This window comes from Melospiza melodia, chromosome 15, assembly GCF_035770615.1.
Source record: "Melospiza melodia melodia isolate bMelMel2 chromosome 15, bMelMel2.pri, whole genome shotgun sequence".
In the NCBI taxonomy this organism is placed as follows: Eukaryota; Metazoa; Chordata; class Aves; order Passeriformes; family Passerellidae; genus Melospiza; species Melospiza melodia.
The window spans coordinates 4,249,508-4,270,068 of record NC_086208.1 but is presented as its reverse complement, the minus strand read 5'-3'; the positions used below and the strand labels follow the sequence as shown (position 1 = coordinate 4,270,068).

General features: G+C 51.3%; 1 protein-coding gene across 3 annotated transcripts in view; it reads right to left on the bottom strand.

Moving 5' to 3' along the window:
* The window catches only part of LINGO1 (leucine rich repeat and Ig domain containing 1), a 158,023-nt gene that overhangs the window by 60,481 nt on the left and 76,981 nt on the right, over positions 1-20,561 (bottom strand). Inside the window, exon 1 of one of the 3 annotated variants that reach the window (XM_063169455.1) lies at positions 1,597-1,683. The exons of the other annotated variants lie outside the window; for them this stretch is intronic. The gene's annotated coding sequence lies outside the window, so the exon portion shown is untranslated. Of the gene's footprint in view, positions 1-1,596; positions 1,684-20,561 lie in introns of those variants that run through there. 3 annotated transcript variants of the gene reach the window in all.

The following is a 20,561-nucleotide window of genomic DNA, read 5'->3' as shown; positions in this document are numbered from 1 at the left end:
AGCCAGTGCTGACAGAAGCATGGGAGCACGTGTGAGCAGATCCTGAACACCTGCTGTCCCACCATGCTCCCAGACACCTGCCTGCTGTGTTTGAGCCTTCCTGCTGGAGTGGGAGTCCTGCACAGCCAGGCTGTGGGCAGTCAGGATGTGCCAGCAGCACAGGAAATCAGCCCAGAAGCCTTCCTGCAGCCCCTCATGTTGCTGCACACATTTTGTTTATGGCATGATTTTGGGGTTTTCCTATTCTCCTTCTATGATTCAGCCTCCATTGCTCCTTCCTGACCCAGGGCATGAACCAGCACAGCCCCATCCAAGGAATCCAGCAGCCCCCACCAAGCACAGCCCCCTTGCAGCATTTTCCTCCACACCCAGCAGTTCTGTGGGGCTGGGAAGGGTCACATTTGGGGCAGACCCATGCCTGGGTCCATGCAGGGATGGAGAGGGTGAGGAAAATGGAAAGCACGGCTGGTTTCTCCAGCTGGGCAGTGGAAGTGCTATCCAGGTGCCAGCCATGATGGGATTTGGCACAGGGGTCAGATCACCTCCTCCCTGCCATCAGGGGGCTGAGAGGAGCCCATGCAGCCCCACAGGGGCTTGATCTCCCCCAGCCCAGTCCCTTCCTGCTCTCCTCCATCCCCAGAGTGATTTCTCCTGTTCAGAGTGCTACAAAAAGGTTCTGGGCAGACCAGAAGGTCCCTTCTGCTTCCCATTTATGTCCCCAAAGTGGGCTTTCCCAAAGAGCAGATGGGAAAGCAGCTAACAGGGAGGGAATGGCACTGGGTGAGACCCACCACTCACCTCTGGCACCCAGCACAGCTCTGGACCCTGGGGCCACCCCCAGAGCCTGGGAGGTGCTGGCTCCAGGTGGGCTCAGCACAGCACACTCTCCTCTCCAGCACGAGCTCTCTGCTGTAGCTAAAATTGGCTCCCACAGGCTTCTGCCATCACCAAAGTCATTGGTACAGCATGTTCTGCCACCACAGGCTCTTCCCAAGCTCCCACTCACAAACCCCCAACGCTGCCTGCCATGGGCCCCGCAGCTCCCACTCCCTCACACGCTTCTCTTTTGTCCTGGTGATTAAACAGAGAAAAGAAAGTCATTCAGGATGACCAAAGTAATTGTTTTTTCTTTGCCAAATTTTAAAGCTGCAGTAATAATTTGGGGCTGAATGAAACATTTTGTTTGGGCTGAAGTGAAGCTTTCATTTTGTTTGTAGGTGGCTTCCCCTCCACCCTGGGAAAAAAAAAAAAAAAAACTAGAAAAAAATCAAAATGAAATGTCATCTTGAAACAGATGGCTGAAAGGTTTCATTTTGAAAATGTCAAAATCAAACTTTTCAGTGTTTCACTTTTTTTTTTCCCAGCCAAAGCCACTTGCTAAATACAACCTGAATTCGTGAGCTGAGTCTGTTGACTGAAACCTGAATTTTTTTTGGTGCATAAGCTGCTCCCTCTGAGCAGTTTTCTGCAGGCTGGCACAGGTGCCCCACGCTGTGACCCCGCTGCAGGCTGGGATGCACATGGAGTCAGCAGGAACAGGGTCCTGGGAAGGGAAAGGCAGAGGACTCACGAAGGGAAGCCAGAGGCAGCACTCACCGTGGCAGCAGCTCCCTGCAGCTCCTCTGGGGGGGCACAGCCGGGCGCTGCAGCCCCGGGCACCAGGGACAGGGGGGTCCTGCCTGGCTCATGGGACCCAGCACCGAGCAGGGGGCACCTGGCTCAGCCCCAGACACACAGCCCTGCAAGACACGAGGGAGGGACAGCATCAGTGATACCTTGGGGATTTGGTGTGCAGCTTTAGCTTTACTTTAAGCGTTACTGGGAGCTTTTCACAGGGTGGTGGAGACAAAACAATCCTGTTCCAGCTGGAGACTCCAGGACTGGAGACTCTTCAAACTTCAGGCCCAAAGCATGAACAATGTGAGAAGAGGAGGGTGGGCAAGCAAGCAAGAAGGATGAAACTTCATCATTTGAAGCTGTTAATTGGACAGTTAACTCCTATATGCAAATGGACTGAAACGTATAAAAATGTGAGATCTCATGAACAAGCCCTGCTTTGCTTTTATCTTGGAGCCATCTGGGCACTGCCAGGGTGTGCCCTTTGGGGGCACTTCAGTAAATCTCCACTTTATTCCCCTTAACTCCATCCAGCCTCTGCTCCAGCTCCTTAGGGCATCAGCAGCAGTGCCCAAGGATCTGCCCTCTCCCCCAGGGACTGCTCACTGCCACCCCCAGCCAGTGCTCCCTGCAGGGAGCCCAGCCCATGGCACAATGGCCTTTGCCCATCTTGCTCCGGGAGGGACAATGTCCATCCCTGAACTGGTCCAAAGCACATCCCAGGGATGAGGTCTCACAAGCAGCTTGGTGCTGCTCAGATCTCACCAACAGCAGATCCCACAGCCTCTCTGCATGCCCTGGGTCCCCACAAGTGCCTTGTGCCAGCACTGCTGCCAGGTGACTCTGTCCCCATGCAGATGTCTGGGTGACAATGTGACAATGGAGGGCAACCACACACAAGGCTCCCACTCAGGAATCAGGCTTTGATTGCCAAGTTCAACAGTCCAAGAGTTTTCAAGCACATTGCAGCACCTCTAAATTCTGCCTTGAATTTTGGGCCTTGACACACAGAAGGGCATTGGAAACACTTTAAATCTGCTATTGATTCCCAAAGAGTGACAAGATTCCCAGGGTACACTGGCAGGAGCACAACAGGCCAGGTTCATAAGGGTGGTCTCAAAAAAAACCACCCCAAACCTTTAATCCAACACAAAATCAGTTATAAAAATCTGATTTATGCTCCACAAGAAGCTGGATAAGGAAATCACATGCCACAAAACCGTATAAAAGCAGGAGTAGATGCCTAAATCCCAACTCCACCAGAGCTCAGGTTAGAAACCTGTAGGTTCATTTCCTTTTCCCTTTCACCTCTGGTTCAGCTCAGGAGGAGCAGCAGCAGAGGTGCAGCAGGACCCTCACCCTTCCAGCACGATCACACACCACGAAATGCCAAGGCTGGTGTTGGAAAACCTGTTTGTAGGAGATCACCAGCCTGATAGCTCCCTGAAAGAGGATTAGATGGAGCTTAGACTAAGCATCTCAGCAGTATCAACCCATAAGAAGATGCTCAGCTGCTGCCACTAAGGTAACATGGAGATGGATTTATCCACTGAGAGGGAAAATCTTCCTTCTGAGAGCCTCTCTCATCCCAGAGAGGGCAATTTGCCGGGTCCTGGTTCCATGGCCACAGGGGCAGGGCAGGCAGGAGCCTGCTGGATGGACTCACACGGAACAAGAGGCAGACTGGCTCCAAAGCCAAGCCTCCTCCCAAGTTCAGGGGGTGACAATCGGAAATTAAGCCCATCTGTTCCGAAAACATTGCACTAGTGGAGAGGTAAGGAGGCTGAGAATCTGAGCTCCAAAGAAACTAAAAACAGAGAGACAGAGCTGCCTCTCAGGGGAAGGATGCTGCCTCAGGCTCACCACTGCAATGAGTTTGGAGATCTCAACTAAATCTCTTTAGTTTAGGGAGCAAGGGAGGTGCTGCCAGCACCATGCACCAGCTCACCCTGGTGAAGGGAGAGATGAGGCAGCTGAAAGGCCCCAAACCTCATGGAAAAACTATAGAGAAGGGGAAAGAGATTAGATATTAGAGAGGAATCCTTCCCTGTGAGGGTGGGGAGGCCCTGGCACAGGCTGCCCAGAGCAGCTGTGGCTGCCCCATCCCTGAAGTGCCCAAGGCCAGCCTGCACAGGGCTTGCAGTGCCCTGGTCTAGTGGAAGGTGTCCCTGCCCATGGCAGGGGGTTGTCCTTGAAGGTCCCTTCCAACCCAAAATACTCTGTGATGCCATGAAGGGAAACTGAGGCAGGCACCAGCATTTGAGGAGCTGCCACAGCCAAACCCATCAGCAATAATTCTGGCCTGGAAAATTGCCTTTGTCATATGGAATGGTTTCACAAAGAGTATCAAGTACACCATCAGCATCAAAGCAGCCAGGTTTTATGTGTTTGAAAGGAAACATTGCCTTTTTTCCCCTCCCTCTGAGCCCACTTTTCATTTTAAGTCCCCTCATTTCTTTTCTACCCCAATCTAAACCAACTCTGCTGTCAGGTCCTTGCATTTCTGTCACGTTCACTCAAATAATTTCAAACCAAATCTCCACCTTTTCCTCTTCTCCCTTGAAACAATGATGCTAAACCATTTTTCTGCCCAGTTCCTGCTAAAAGCCAGGCCAGCAGGGTGTTGGCTGGGAGCAGAGGCATGGGAAGAAGCAGCCAGGTGGGACTCGGAAGCGTTGCCTCCAAAATCACCTCTTGGTTCCAGGATGTTCCCAAAAGTAATTTTGTGCAGATCCTTTATCCCTGAGAGATGGAAATAACAAGGGAGCAGAATTGGATCAGGCATGGGGAGACAGAAGGATATTTAACAAGCAATCCCAAGCAGCACTCAGGTTACCCAGGGTCAGGGCAGCACAGGCTGATTCCTCCAGCATCAGAACAGGGCAGGAGTACCTGGTTTCTCCTGCTTCAAGTAGTAAAAATTCATATTTAGCAAAGAGTATTTATGAGTATTGAGGGAAAAAAAAAAAAACCCACACACCACAGGGAATAACAAGGCTTTCTTGTGGCTGGTAGCTGAACAGAATAAATCTATCCACTGGGTATAAACTGGTTAAGCAAAAAATCTCTCTCAACTTTTGCAAGAAAAATAGCAACAAAAAAAAAAAAGAAAGAGAACTCTGAACCCTCATTTCTCTCCTCAAGGTCAGAGCTGTTATCCTCTTTCATGAAGGAGAAAAAAATCACCTTTCACTGGGAAGTTTAGCCAAAAGAATTGAAATATTTGGGATGTGAGTGCATTACTGCCTGAACTGCCCAGCTGGACGAGACTAAATCTCTATTTTACAGGGAGTTATCTTTCAAGAGCATGTGGTGGGGAGGCTGAGGCACCCAGGGTAAAGGAGACAGCAGCCCCTGGGACTACAGCAGCCAAGGAGAGCTCTGTGTGTCAGAGCTCAGGATCTAGAGCCTCTCTGGTTATTATGCAGAGGCTGTGCTAAGGTTGCTGCTTTAGTGCACTGCAGGCACTAAATTAAGGGGACATTTACAACCCACAATGCAGAAGCAGCTGCTGAAGGTGGCCATGGTGAGTGACTTCACCTCTGGGTGAAAGGCTCTTTGATAGAAATCTCAGGCACAAGGAATTGAGATGGGAATTGAGTCCTTCTGTCCCCTCAGTGCCCTGGCCAGCAATGCCAGCACATCTCTGGGCACCTGTGGCAGGTGGGGACCAGGAGCAGCCTGCTCTGCCCAGTGCCAGCCAGGGGGGTGAGACTGCCCTGTTTGGAGGGGATGCAGAGCCCACAAAACACTGAAGCTTGGCCCAGCTAGCAGAGTTCTCATGCAACAAATGCACCATCACCACCAGGGCAGCACTCCGAGGGATCTGCTCCCCAAAGAAACTCCCGGACCAACCCCAGCCCAGAGTGTGCATGGCACAGACCAGCAAGGCAGAGCTGCCTACAGCATCAAGCAGTTTCTGGTGGCAAAACAAGTCCTGGCCTTTTTAACTGCACTTGATGGCCAAGCAGGCTGGGGCTGCCAAAAAGGGGGTGACACATGGTGACAGCTCCTGTGGCTCCTCCTGGGAGCGGCCAGCACTGCTCCTTCCCTCCTCCCACACCCATGCCAAGCCCAGCTCACCAGGGCTTTCCACTCAGCACTGCTCCTTCCTCCTCCTCCTCCTTTCAATTTCAGCCCAGGCCAAAACCCAGTGTGCTGGCACAGATGAGCCAGCCCTGCCCTGTGCTCCCAAGTACCCAGCTTGTTTCTTGATGGAAATCACCAGGAGCTTTTCCTTGCAGGTCCAGGGACGTCCTGTACTGTGCTCAACCATGCAGGGAAAGGGGTGGCTCTTGGTGGGAGCTGGCACAGACCTGTTCCTGCCCAAGGCAGCACCTCCTGGAAGGGGCCAGGGGAAGGGGAAGTAGAAGAAGAGCAGAGATGATCTGACAGACATGCAAAAAGATGAGGAGAAAAGGATTCACTGGGAATGGATCTCAAGGTCACAGCATACACCTTCTGTTGAGGATTCCACCTGCTGCATTGGGGCTGCAATTGGGAGCAGAGGGAGCAGCAGCAAAGGGTGGGAGCACACCCACAAACACAAGCAGGGCACCTCAGCGTGCTGGGCCCCAGGGAGACTGGCCATCCAGAAAGCACAAGTGGTATCATGCTGACAACCCTGCAGCTCCTTTCGAGAAAGTTAACTGAATGAATATTTACACCTAAATCCCTCCAAACACTGGGGTTTCCTGACTGTAGGGACTTACAGCCACTATAACTACTCCTGTTTGCTTGGAGGTGCCATGTGTTGGGGAGATTTGAACCTTCAGGCACCAGGAGCAGCCCAGGCAGTGCCCATGAGCCTCTGTGCAATCGGGCAGTGACACCCCACACAGGCCCAGGCACTCTGGGAGCACCCCTTACTCAAAGGGATTACTCCAAAGAGCCCAGCTAGGAACAGATGGGAGCCTCCTGGAGACCTCTGCTGCCTGCCAGCAGAGCCAAGACCCTGCAGCTCCCCTGTCTTTGGGAACCACATGCCCAGAGCTGCTACACCCGACAAAGCAATCAGCCAGGGACAAGTTCTGGCTTCTGTTCCAGAGCAGGTCAGACCACAGCCATAAATCTGCTCCTCTGGCCTTTAAATGTGCAACAGGTAGAATTCAGAGGTCTTGAACTCCTCTGATAGATGAGCCCTGAGCCTGGAGGGCTGCCCAGAGCAAAAAAGGGATCCTGCCATCTCAACCCAAAGCCTCCAGGTGAGCACGTTGCAGGGTGAGCATCCGATGAGCCACGGGGAAGCCAAAGTCACAGCCAAGGCCAGTGACAGGAATAGAATTGGCTCAGACTGAGCAAATGTAACTTTCCATCACTTTGCAATCAGCCATCCATCCTGGAGGCCAGCTGGCTGCCATGTCAGAGCACCTCCCATCCATTTCAACTGTCCTAAGAATGCCAATGCTACACAAGACTAGCTCAAGAAGAGTTGGGAGAGTTATTATCCAAAGCCAGGTGGCTGGACCTGACCCAAATCTTAGGCAAGTGATTAGAATGATTGGCATTTTTTTGGAAAGCAAACTGCTGTGCTGTACCTGCCATCTATCTTCAGAAAACTATTAACTGCACAATCACCAAACCAAGCACACTTGTAAGGCTATGAAAGTGCCTGCAGACTGATGAGGCTCATCCTCACCTGCAGCTCTGGGACCAGCCCCCCCTGTATGCCCCAAAAATGGGCTGCAGGATCAGGGATGGGCCACTGAGTCATGGGGATGAGTGTGGAATTGCTGGACTGGGATGACTTTCACCCTGTGGGTGATGCGTTGAGTCTATTCTGGCTGGGAACAGATTGTCACCAAACTGCCTTTGCTGAGGATCTGGAGTCAGGTCTCATCCAGGCCCCTCTGCTGCAATGGGACACTGCAGCACCACCAGCCAGCAAGGTGCTGTTCTCCCCCTTTGACTACACATGCCAAAAATAGTCTGTTTTCTCTCAGAGCCAAGGACACTAAAAGCAGCAACATTTCCAGGTGAGCAGAGCACAAGAGCAGCCACTGAATGACACCAAGCAGCTCCTCCCAGGGCACATCCCCTGCTATGCTGTCCCCACTCCAGGGCAGGGTCAGGAGCAGGGAATGCTGATCCCAGGCTCACTGGGGTGTCAGCCCAGCTTTCCTGCATGCCAGGGCAGGGGGCTGCCCATTCTGGTTCAACACCAGAACCCCAAACTCAGCTGGTTCAGGTTTGAAACCTGATCCCAACTCCAAAATTACAGATGAAGGGAATGAAGAGAACAACAAGCCCTATTCAATGAATCAGAGCACATCCAGCAACCCACATCTCTTGCTTCAGTTTGAACCACTGAATCACCCAAAGGATGAGCAGCCCAGGATTTACAGACTGGGGACATTGTGTGGGCTCAGGGTTATCTTGCTTGTCCTTGTTCCTGGAGATTCCACTACCCAGGAGCCCTTCAGAAACTCAGGGAGGTCACACAGGTTTATGTCCTGCACATCCCCAGCCATGCCAAATGCTCAGCTGGGGCTCCAGCACAGGAGCTGCCAAGCCTGCTGCACCAAGAGGTTGAACTGTGCTTAGATGGGGATCCCAAACAGGGTAAAATCTGCATTTAATACCTATTATCCTAACATCTTCCCATCTGTCCACATCCCTCACATGCCTGTAACTGCAGCATGCCAGGGCTGCCTCATATCAATGGCACTTTAATTTCATCATTCCCAACTTATTTAGAGCAATTAGGAGGCAATGAGCACACGCCAGGGGCCAGGATGCACTTGAATAGCATCCAAGGGTTACCACAGTATCACAGGAGACTTTCAGATGGAATTATCAGCCTGAAAAAAAACTTAAATAAAAAGGAAGGCAGTCCCCAGAGGGAGGATAAGGTTCTTCTTGGTCCGACAGGTCCCTTTTTAATTTGAAATCAACTGACAATTATAAAGAGGTGATATTCCTCATTTAATTAGTGAAGAGACAGCCTCTCAGGTTGGAAGACAGAGATAGATGCTTTGCCAGGGCAACTGGCTGAAGAAAGGATCAGGGGAGCGAGGCTGGGATTCCTGCAAGGGCAATTGCCTAATCCCACTTCAGACAAGCAGGTTTTGCTGTTGACTTTTCTGGGAAAAAAGGGAAAAACCTGAGCCATTTTGGAAACTCTGGTTGGAAAGGCGAGGCAAAAAGTGAGCTGTTTCTCCCTAGTGAATTCTGCTGGGAGCGACCCACAAAGCCAATGCCACCAAGCAAGCTACCAAAAAAAGCCAGCCAGCCTGCAGCCTGGCTTCCCAGTGGCCCCATTTCATGGAAGGCAGGTGAGGTGCCAAAGGAGGGGACAGCTCCTCACTTCTGATTTAGCCACAAGCCCACACTCCTCCCTCACAGGCTCTTTAAATGCCTGCCTGTGTGAGGAAAGCAGTGGCCTATTTTCCTGTGAGCAGCTCCACCTCGAGCACAGCGCTCAGGTCTTATTTAGGATGCTTCAGACACATCCGGAGGGACTCTGGGAACAGTCTGTGGAAAGAGAAGACTGAGTGGGCAACCTGAGTCACTTCATTGCTTACAGAAGTGTACACAAGCATCTTCCATTTGAGCAAAGCCCAGCACAGCTCTGCTGGCTCTGGGGACCAGAGGGAAGTGCATCTTCTCCAGCAGAATGGCTGCACAGCACCTTTCCCACCCAGGCTCACAGAAAGAGGGATCATCCCCACAGCTCCAGCCCAAACCTCTGATCCTGGCAATCCCTCTGCAGCACCAGAGGAGCTGGGAGCTGCTCTAATCTGCTCTGATGGTGAGCTCTGCAGAGGAGATTACCTTCCTCCCGAGGAGGAGGAGGAAGCAGCACAAGGCTGGCAGGGGAGAGGTGCAGTGCACATGCCCTCGAGGGATATTTTTACAGCTGGCTGCAAAACTCAGCTCTGAGCCCCTTGCCAAAGAGCCTGACTCAAGCAGAGAAATCAACCCAGCCCCATCTCCTGCACGTGGGGAGGAGGAGACAAGCACAGGAGTAACTGGAGACCCCAGACAGAACCCAGCCAGCCTTTACCCTGAGCCCTGGCCCCAAGGAAGTCACTTTGAGCTGTCAAACACCTCTGCAGAGCCCCCAGAAGCTGGAGCTGAGAAGGATTGTGCTGAGGCAAAGCCATACCCTGCCATGGGGAGCCCCTACATTACTTTTCCCCCTCAGTGCAGGTAAATGGTGCTGTTTGGGCTCTGAAAGCTCAAAAGCCCTGCTCACCTACCCAGAGGCACAGCCCAGCTCACACAGGTGTGCTCAGCATCCTCCCAGTGCAGCTCTGCCCTCATCCAGGACAGGAGAGCAGCCATGGGCTCCCACCCTGCCTCACTTTTCTCTTCAGGCTGGTTCACAACAGCACCCTGCAATGTCTGCCTGCCTGGGCAGCCTCAGCCAGCTCAGAATGAAGCTCCTCTCATAACTGCTGCAAGATGCCAAAGGCTCCTGCTTCTGCCCTGCAGCGACCAACAGCACTCCAACCTCTTTCCTTTCATTTCCCGAGGGATAAAAGCCACTAAGTGACATCCAGCACAGGCAGGATCATCTCACAGGACTGCTGATGCTGTCAGCAACCACATGCACAGCAGCTCCCTGGGGCAGCAGGGAAGGGAGCTCGTGGGAATCCATGGAAAGTGCCAAAATATGAACTGCTAATAAGATGTATTTTCAAATATCACCACATTATGATCTATTGATCTCACACTAGAAACTTGACTTTTTCTGTGTAACATTAATTTATGTCACTTGCACATTCTGGGAACAGCAGATTGAATGAGTGCCATTACACTAAAATTAGGTACTGCAGTTATTAAGTGCCAGGGGCCCAAATTGCTGAGGTGCCAATCCAGAATAACAGCACCCCTACAACCCAGAGGGAGCACCCACCCACAGGGGAGCCCCAGCCCCAGTGCTGATGTGGGACAGGGGCACAAGGGCACAGAACAGGTTTTGCTCTTGGGCAGCAGCCCTGCCAAAATGGGCACAGGGAGGAACAAGAGCCAAATCCTGCCCTGAAGCGGGGGAATGCCAGGCAAGGCAGTGTTTCCAACACTCAGCTAAGGCCTGGTGACACCTCCTAGGCTGGCTAAAGCCCCACAGAGCACCTGCAGCTCCTCACAGAGGTGATCTGAAACCCAGCAGCCCAATTCTGGTAGGAACTCTAGAAACAAGTTGTCAAGCAGAAGGTTTTCACAATAGCTGAAAATGCTCCAGCGGGACTTTGGCCAAATATTTTGCTCCCTTTTAAAACAGGGCCAATCCACAGCCATTTCTAATGATCCCACTGCCTGCTTTTCAGAGTGCTCACAGAGACAAGTTGTCACCTTTAGACCACTATATCAAGGCTGAGAGCATCAAGTGGGGAAGATGATGGGCTTGGAGAGGAAGAACATCCTTCCTTTGCTCCACTTGAGCTGCTGATGGGTGTGCCAGAGCTCTCTAAATGACATTACATTAGTGCTGCATAGAAGCAATAAAGCCCTAAAACACCCCATTACATATTTACTGAGCTACACATCACACAGACTGTCCCCAGGACAGCACACCAGCACTTGGAATAACAAAGCCAAGGGCTGTAAAAAGCACCAGGCTGGGCAGACAGCCCCAGTGCCCACAGCTGGGGTCAGGGCACACAGAATAATCCAACCATCACATCTAACCAAAGAAAGCATACAAAGCACTGTCTCCTCTGCCAGAAACCTGCCCAAGTCACAACTGCTGAGCACAGAGTCTGCAGAAGAATCAGCATCCAGGGTGAGACCTGCTGCTGTGCCAGTGCTCAGTCCTGGCACCAACATGCACTTCCCCCCTGCTGCTCTGGTTTCACTCCCAGAACTTAAATTTTTACTGTTCAGCTCAATGAGTTGTCATTTCCAAATGCCTCCTGCCTACAGGAAAGGGGGCTGCACAAAGTGCTCTTTGGGATTTCCCAGCAGCCAGCACTGGGGCACAGGGCTGTCACAAAGCCCTCAGTGTTGCATTGTCAGGACAACTTTGGTAAGGTGAAATGGTGTGATGGCTTTTAAAAGACCTTTTCCTCCCTCTGCTCCTGGCACCTGGCATATGGCAAGATCACAGGCCTTGCTCTGCCACCACAGAGGCCATCAGAGGCACCTTGGCTGGAGAGGTGAGGTCTCCCCCAGCCAGCAGCCTGTGGCAGAGGACAAGCTGACAGATGTGTTGGGACAGAGCTGAGGACTAAAAGGGGTCAGAGGCAGAGAGGGGAGACTCCCCTCGGTGCTAACTCTGGAGAAATGGAGTCAGTTTGGGAACTTTTGGATGCATGTTCCCCACCTCCCCACAAGGCACAGGTTGGCTAAATCAGCACAGCTTTGCATGAGAGCTTTGCCCTTGTTAGCAAGGAGGAGGGGCACAGGAAAGCCACAGCTGACTCAGAATGCACTCTCAGCTGCTGGCAATTAGGGATGCACCCTGAGCCCCAGCAAGTGCTCTCACAAGGTCTGTGCTCCCTGCCTGTGACACCTGAGGCACGGATCCAGAGCACAACACCAAAACAACCTCAAACAGGCCCCTGGCACCCAGCTCCCTGCTGCTGGAATCATGGCAGGAGCCTGGCAGCAATGCCAGAGAACACCCTGACCACAGGCTCACCCCTCCCTCCACAGAGGTGCAAGCAAAGCCCAAGTTCTGAAGGCTCCTTTTGTACAAGGGTTTCTCCAGCCCTTCCTGCAGAGGTGCAGCCAATGTGCCAACCCACAGAGGCCCTGGCACAGCTGGAAAGCTCAGCCCTGCCCCAGGAGCACATGCAATGCAGCCCCCAGCCAGCTGCAAGCCCACAGCACCTGTACTCAGGCACACAGAAATGCAACGCCCGAGAAGTTTGGTGAGTTATTGTGTCCCCACCAAATAGCTCTGACCTTTTCAATATTCCATATTTTTATTGGCTGCCCATTTCCCCCCAGTCCCCACAGGCTCATTAGACAGCGAGCAGCTCCACAGCCAATGCTATTGCACGACACTGAAAAGGTCAGAGACATGGAGGCTGAGAGAGCCCTCTCCAGAGGGTGCTTGGAGCAGGACAGGAACACTCCTCAGCCAACACAGGCTGCACACCCACCAGCACCTGCTGCCCAGGGACCCTTCGAGGCACAGCTCCTGCTGCAGGGGACCTGGGGATGCACCACACCCATCCTGCTCCCAAACACAGCAGCTCCTGCAAGGGGACCTGGGGATGCACCACACACATCCCTGCTCCCAAACACAGCAGCTCCTGCTGGGAGGGGAACTGGGGATGCACCACACCCATCCTGCTCCCAAACACAGCACCTGCAAGGGGACCTGGGGATGCACCACACTCATCCCCTCCCAAACACAGCTCCTGCAAGGGGACCTGGGGATGCACCACACCCATCCCTGCTCCCAAACACAGCAGCTGCTGCTGCAGGGGACCTGGGGATGCACCACACCCATCCCTGCTCCCAAACACAGCACCTGCTGCAAGGGGACCTGGGGATGCACCACACTCATCCTGCTCCCAAACACAGCAGCTCCTGCAAGGGGACCTGGGGATGCACCACACCCATCCTGCTCCCAAACACAGCTCCTGCAAGGGGACCTGGGGATGCACCACACTCATCCCCTCCCAAACACAGCTCCTGCAAGGGGACCTGGGGATGCACCACACCCATCCTGCTCCCAAACACAGCAGCTCCTGCTGGGAGGGGACCTGGGGATGCACCACACCCATCCTGCTCCCAAACACAGCTCCTGCTGCAGGGGACCTGGGGATGCACCACACCCATCCTGCTCCCAAACACAGCAGCTCCTGCTGGGAGGGGACCTGGGGATGCACCACACCCATCCTGCTCCCAAACACAGCAGCACCTGCTGCAAGGGGACCTGGGGATGCACCACACTCATCCCCTCCCAAATACAGCTCCTGCAAGGGGACCTGGGGATGCACCACACCCATCCTGCTCCCAAACACAGCAGCTCCTGCAAGGGGACCTTGGGATGCACCACACCCATCCCTGCTCCCAAACACAGCTCCTGCTGCAAGGGGACCTGGGGATGCACCACACCCATCCTGCTCCCAAACACAGCAGCTCCTGCTGGGAGGGGAACTGGGGATGCACCACACCCATCCTGCTCCCAAACACAGCAGCTCCTGCTGCGAGGGGACCTGGGGATGCACCACACCCATCCTGCTCCCAAACACAGCAGCTCGTGCTGCAGGTGTCCTGGGGATGCACCACACCCATCCTGCTCCCAAACACAGCTCCTGCTGGGAGGGGAACTGGGGATGCACCACACCCATCCTGCTCCCAAACACAGCTCCTGCTGCAGGGGGAACTGGGGATGCACCACACCCATCCTGCTCCCAAACACAGCTCCTGCTGGGAGGGGACCTGGGGATGCACCACACCCATCCTGCTCCCAAACACAGCAGCTCCTGCTGCAGGGGACCTGGGGATGCACCACACCCATCCTGCTCCCAAACACAGCAGCACCTGCTGAGAGGGGACCTGGGGATGCACCACACTCATCCCCTCCCAAACACAGCTCCGGCTGCAAGGGGACCTGGCCACCCTGGCACAGAGCCTCCAGTAAAACCTCCTGTGACAAGAAAGCACAAGGCAGGGCTGTGTTCCTACAGCACAGAGAGCAGCAGGAAGGCTGCAGAAATGCCCTGACTGCTGCCACAGCCCTGAGGCTGCTGCTTAGGTAGGGGAAGCACAGAGATGATTTTCCAGAGCCTCTGGCACACACACAGAGGACAGAGAAGGCAGCTACCCAAGGTGATTATTAGCCATCTTTGGTGGATGTGAAAAATGCCTATTTTACAACTGGCTTTTTACAAATATTAACATGAATATTATATGCGCTATGTTAGAAAGTTATTCTGTCTTAATTTTCTTAAGTAGTGTGTTAAATATAGTTTTATAACATAATGTTAAAATAGAAACTATATATGTGGAATAATTTTTTAAGAAAGGAATGAGGTACTCACACCAGATAGCAGCCACAGGACACCTAAATCCTTCAGAGAAAGAGAATTTATTGCTCCATTATCAGAAGAAATCAACTTCTTCCCACCTTGCTCAGCCCTGAAGATGCCATTAGGATTAAGAGGAAGAAGCTGACACTGACCAGACAAAATCCTGTGTTTGAATGGAATTTATCCATCATATATGAGGTGTATGAATATGCAACAGGCTGTTGTTTTTAAGGGTTAATCCTCTGTTAATGTGTGTCCTTTTTCAGGCTCGTGCTGCCCAGAAAGAGGTACCCAGACATCCATAACTCTTTGTTTCTATTGTCTCATATTGTCCTAATCCAAATTGTCCAAATTATTATTACTCTAATTATACTGCTATTTTTATAACCATTTTATTAGTATTAAACTTTTACAATTTTAAAAATAAATGATTAGCGTTTTTCACAGCAGACGTAAGAGGAGACTGTGAGTCCAGGCCTCCCTCAAGGCATTCAGGGGAATGAAAGGAAAAACCAGCCCTGCTGGCAGCATGCAGCAGCAGGGACAGCACACAGTGTCCTCCCAGCCTTTTCTCAACCCCTATCCAGCAAAGCCACCTTACACAAAATAAAGCAGGATTCCCCCTCTGCCTGCTCCCCAGGCAATGGGGAGCCCCACAAGTTAACCCTTCTCACAGACAGAGGCTCCAACAGCAGGAGCTCCCCTCCTGTGGGGCCAAAACTCCCCAGCTGGCAGCAGAAAGGTGTCCCCAGAGCAGCAGAGTACAGCGCTGGCTGTCCTGTCAGGGAGGGCAGCCCAGGAGCAGAGGTGCCCTCTGTGATGGGGCACATGCCCATGGCTCCAAAAACAACAGGAGGAGGTGGGAGCTCAGCCAGGTCCCCCAAGAGCAAAAAACGAGGCCCCAAAACGCACAGGCTGGAACCCAAGAACACACATCCACCTACCATGGAGCTCTGCAAGAGGGTGAAGGGGCCAGTCCTGAGGTTAAATAGGGCTCTGAGCAGGTGTGGGTGATTAGGGCAATTAGGGCAATTAGGGACACCGCAGCTGTGAACAATTAGCTTGACTCGTGCCAGCTGAGCTCTCTGTCCTGAGCTTCTCTGTAAATACCAAAACACACCCAAAAAAGACCCCGACCCAGAGGCAGAAATAATAAAAGACAGAAATAAAGAAGCAACAGCCAGAAACACCCCAGGAGAGAACAGGAGAAGGAGGCAGAGCTACCCAGTGGGGGAAGCCCTGAGGATGAACACCAGGGGTTAACACTGCAACATCATCAACACTGCTCTGGCAACACTACTCAGAATTTTCTAAAATAATGTTACATTTCTATTTTTTCTTTTTTTAAAAAAAAATGGATCTGGGCAAAAGAGTGCCTTGACATTAGTGACAGATGGCAACGAAAAATTTTTGTTTGGAAAAAAAAAGATCTTCATTTGAGTCACACATATGCAGAAAGGAAAAAAACCCCTCCAGAGATTAGCTGTATCATGTCAGCAAAGAACCAAATTCCAACAGACATCAGGGACACACCCCTGCTCTTCACATCACTACAGACCCCAGGTGGAAGGAGCAGAGATGGGTCTGCCCAACAAAAAAGGTGTTTTTCTGCTCACTGGAAGATGGTGAAGGCCAACCCTCAGCCCTCCCTGTCACACCAGATGCTTTTGCTTGGGAAAGTTGTCATCCCTCAGCTGTGACGGTGGCATGTCCCAGGAGCCACATCATCACCTTCTTGGCTGCACTTGGCCAAGCCCAGCCCTGAGTGCAGGGACCACAGATGTAGAGAATACATTGTTGAAGGAATTGATATTGTTAGGAAAATTAACCCTCAAACACCAGAGGTTTATGTCTAAAAATGAGACAGAGGAGTCCTTTGATTTTATTCCAATAAAGGGAGAGGCCGTGGGGAATTCCCCTGGGGCCTCTCCAATTTTTGGAGGACACAGCCTCCTTTTTATCCTAATTTCCCATATTTCCCTTCTCTCTTTCCCCATTCGCTGAGGTACTTGAGAGGTTCAGACTTCCTGATACCAAAGATTTCCCTCTAATGTATAACCCTCCATTTTAATTTTTAACTCTTATGGAATTTAGGGGGTTTTCTTCCCCATTGTTTCTTTCATCTTTCAATGTCTAATTTCATTTATCAGCAAACCTAAAGATTATTTATAAAAGCAAATATCTTTTTCCATTCACCAATCAGTGTACTCCTTCCCATTGTTTCTTTTATCTCCCAGTGCTGGTTTTATCTACCAGCAGACCCAATATAAATATAAAGTTCATTGTTGAAGTTGAAGAAGTTAATATAAAGCTCCAATGTTAGTTGAATGTTCTATAGTTATGTCAATCCCTCTTAGGTGATTGTTCAATATTCTATAGTTGTGTAAGATCCCCCTTACTTGTTAGATGTTTGTGGTTATGTGAATCCCCACTGCTCCCACTCTCATCTAAGATGGCAAACCACCCGAGACCATGGAGCAGATTACATCACCTAATAAACAAATGTGAAACTCCCATAAGACTTAGCAGAAAAGGATTACCTAGAGAAAACCCCTAGAACAATGAACCACCATGCAAATAAAGAATTGAAACAACACCTGTAACCAGAGAGAACGTAAGACAACATCAAAGACCCGAGTCAGAACTTTTCACCTTCGTCACCCTGAGAGGAATAGTGGATTTGTCTTTCCAAACAAGCTGTGGGTCTGCTGGTAGATAAAACTAGCACTCAGAGATAAAAGAAACAATGGGAAGGATTCTGATTGATGAATGGAAAAAGATATTTGCTTTTACAAATAAACTTTAGGTTTGCTGATAAATGAAATTAGACATTGAAAGATGAAAGAAACAACGGGGAAGAAAAACCCCTAAATTTCATAAGAGTTAAAAATTAAAAGGGAGGGTTATACATTAGAGGGAAATCTTTGGTATCAGGAGTTTTGGGAAGTCCATACCTCTCAAGTACCTCAGCCAATGGGGAAAAACCCTAAATTCTGTAAAAATTAAAAATGAAAAGGAGGGTTATACATTAGAGGGGAATTTCTGGTATCAGGCATATCAGGGAGTCTGTACCTCTCAAGTACCTCAGCCAATGGGGAAAAAAAACCTTAATTCCGTAAGAATTAAAAATTAAAAGGGAGGGTTATACATTAGAGGGAAATCTTTGGTATCAGGTGTTCTGGGAAGTCTGTACCTCTCAAGTACCTCAGAAATGGGGAAAGAGAGAAGGGAAATGTGTCTGGGAAATTGGGATAAAAAGGAGGCTGCGTCCTCCAAAAATTGGAGAGACCCCAGGGGAATGCCCCATGGCCTCTCCCTTTATTCGAATAAAGCCAAAAAGGACTCCTCTGTGTCCTTTTTGGACATAAACCTCTGGTGTTTGTGGATTAATTTTCCTAACAACCCTAACCAGAGCAGGCCAGGAGCAGTATAAGGGCAAGGATCTGAAACCAACAGGCCAGAAGACCCAGCTCCACCAGGCCAGACCCTCAATGCCAGGTTGGGAGCAGCGCTGGTGAGTGCACACCCCCATGGATACCCTGCCTCGAGTGTTTCCAATAAAGCTGGAATCACAAAGCTGCTCACATGCCATTCATAGCAACAGAGGCTCTCTGAGAATATCCACAGTGAGAGCATTGCTGACACTGCACACACCCAGAGCTTCAGAGACAACTCCTGGGGAAGATGGGCTTTGCCTTGGGAAGCAGAGCCCCATGAGCAGCTGTGTTTGCCCGGGGAAGGCGTGGAGAAAGGAGGGGAGAGGGGCAGGGGGAGGGCCAGGATGAGGAGCACGCAGGGGAGGGAATTACAAAGTGTTTGCCCTTGTGGCAAAAACGGCTGGAGATGATCTCCCACTGCTCCTGTTTTGACAGCCCAAACGCACTTGCTCGCACAATATCTCAGTCTCGTTAAAGGTAATTACAGTTCTTCCTGTGTAATGAGATGGTTTTTAAAGGCCATTCAAAAGAAATTTTCTATAATGAGGTTAAGGGTTTTATGGTGTTATACATCAAGGGAGCTGGTAATTGGTCGGATCCAGGCAGCATCCTGAAGCAGGGAGATAGGAGGTTCTGTGAATAATAGGCTAGCACGGAGTGCAGAGTCTCCAAAATGTTTTGGTTCTGCAGAGGAGGGAGAACAGAAATGAAAGAAGGAGGAAAGAGAGAAAGGAAAAGGCAGAGAGATGCTTCTGGCTCCTGCAGGACTGCAGTGGCTGCTTCCATCTTGCGCTGGGTGGGTTCTGAGGAGCTCCATGAGAGGAGACGGTGCAGTGTGTGTGTTTCCTGGCTGGGAATTGCTGCCCTGCTGGCTGGCACTGGGTGGCAGTGGGACAGGGCAGGGCTGTGAGATCTGGCTGATGCAGACCTGCAGCCACCCACTCCATCTGGAGAATGTGACCATGCAGGGATGTCCCTGCTGCACACAGAACATGGCTGAGGTGGGCACAATACCACGTGGGTGGGGTGTAGCTCCTGCCTCTTACTTCCCTCCAACAAACCCTGATCCTTCCACAACCTGTGCAGGAAAAATCCCCTGCAGACAGCAGACCTGTCTGCCAGCCCTGAGATCAAAGCCTTTCCCTGCTGGATTGCTCCTTGGTTATTACTGCTGTGGCTGCTGCTTCCGCTCCCTCCTGTCTCCTCTGTTCTTCCAGGGCCTCCCAGCAGCAGGATCATTATTCCAGGGCGTTTAGCAGCAGCTCCCCAGCGTAGCTGCTGAAGGCCTGCAGCATTTCTCCATATTTAGAAGCAGCTGATGGTGGCTCAGACTCTGCTGTGGGTGAACAACAGGGAGCTGAGCTGGAAGAGTGGCTATTTTGGTGCCACCCCCAGCCCAAGAGCCCCAGGCAACAGCAACTCCACAGCAAAGCTTCTTCCCTTGGGATCCTCAGGCCACTTGAACTCACTGGAGTGGCATCAGAGAGACAAGTACCTGAACTCTGGGCAGCTTGAGTGCTCCTCTGATTGAAAAATCGGCCTGTAGACGTGCAGAGGTTCACCCACCACTCGTGCTGGTGACACTGGGGTGGTTGCACATGTGTGCTGGAGATGGCAGGGCAGGATGCTCTTTGCATCACTGCCACCTTCCCTGGGAGGACTGCTGCTGAGGGGATCGTGACTGAGCCCCAATTCCCCTAAAACTAAATGTGCTGTTCCTGCATAGCTGAACCTCCAGTGAACTTCAAAAGGGATTTGAGTAGGGCTCTGTTTGTTTTTCTTTTCCCAAGGGTTACCTGCCTGTACACACACTGCAGAGTCCATAACTTGCCCACAGCCAGGCTGAAGCCCAGGACTGTGATCTCATGTCACAGTGGGGCAGTGGACCTGACTTCCCAAGGCATGGACTGACTCCAGGACATGTGGTGCTGTAGCTGAAGCCCTCTGAAAACCTGTCACAGCTGGAGGTGGGAATTTGTGGGCAAATCCTGCAACATTCTGAGCAGATGCAACTTGCAGTGCTGCAATGTGCTCTGGGACTCAGAGCCCTAATTTGGCTCTGTGGCCTTATTCCAGTCTGAACTTCCCAGTACTTTTTGCCCCCACCTACTACTGTAAATGGCACAAAAACTGCTGGACTCTTAGAAAACAGTTTTTAATGGCTGGAACTCCCACCTCATGCTTGGCTGAGGCCACTGACAGAGGTTGGAGCAGGAGAACCTCTGGTGGCCTCATCAGCAGACACAGTGGAGGGTGTGTAAGGAATCCCACATTCCATTTCCAAAGTGAAAATCCCATGTTTGAGCACCCACAAACTCCATCTGGGAAACAAGAGCAGGAAACCTCCCAAGCCCTTGGTTTGAAATCACACTAAAAGAGCATTTTGCAGATGCCACCAGTCGTGGGTAACATTCATTACTCGCCTTACTCTGCCTGAGGGGTTGCATTTAATATCCTGCCTATTTATGTTTTTTAAAGAGCAATTAAATATTAAAAGCATTTATCAAGTTTAACGCTGCAGTGAGTCCAGCAGCACGGGTGCCAGTGATGCCAGTGCTTGTGGTTTCTGTGGGGA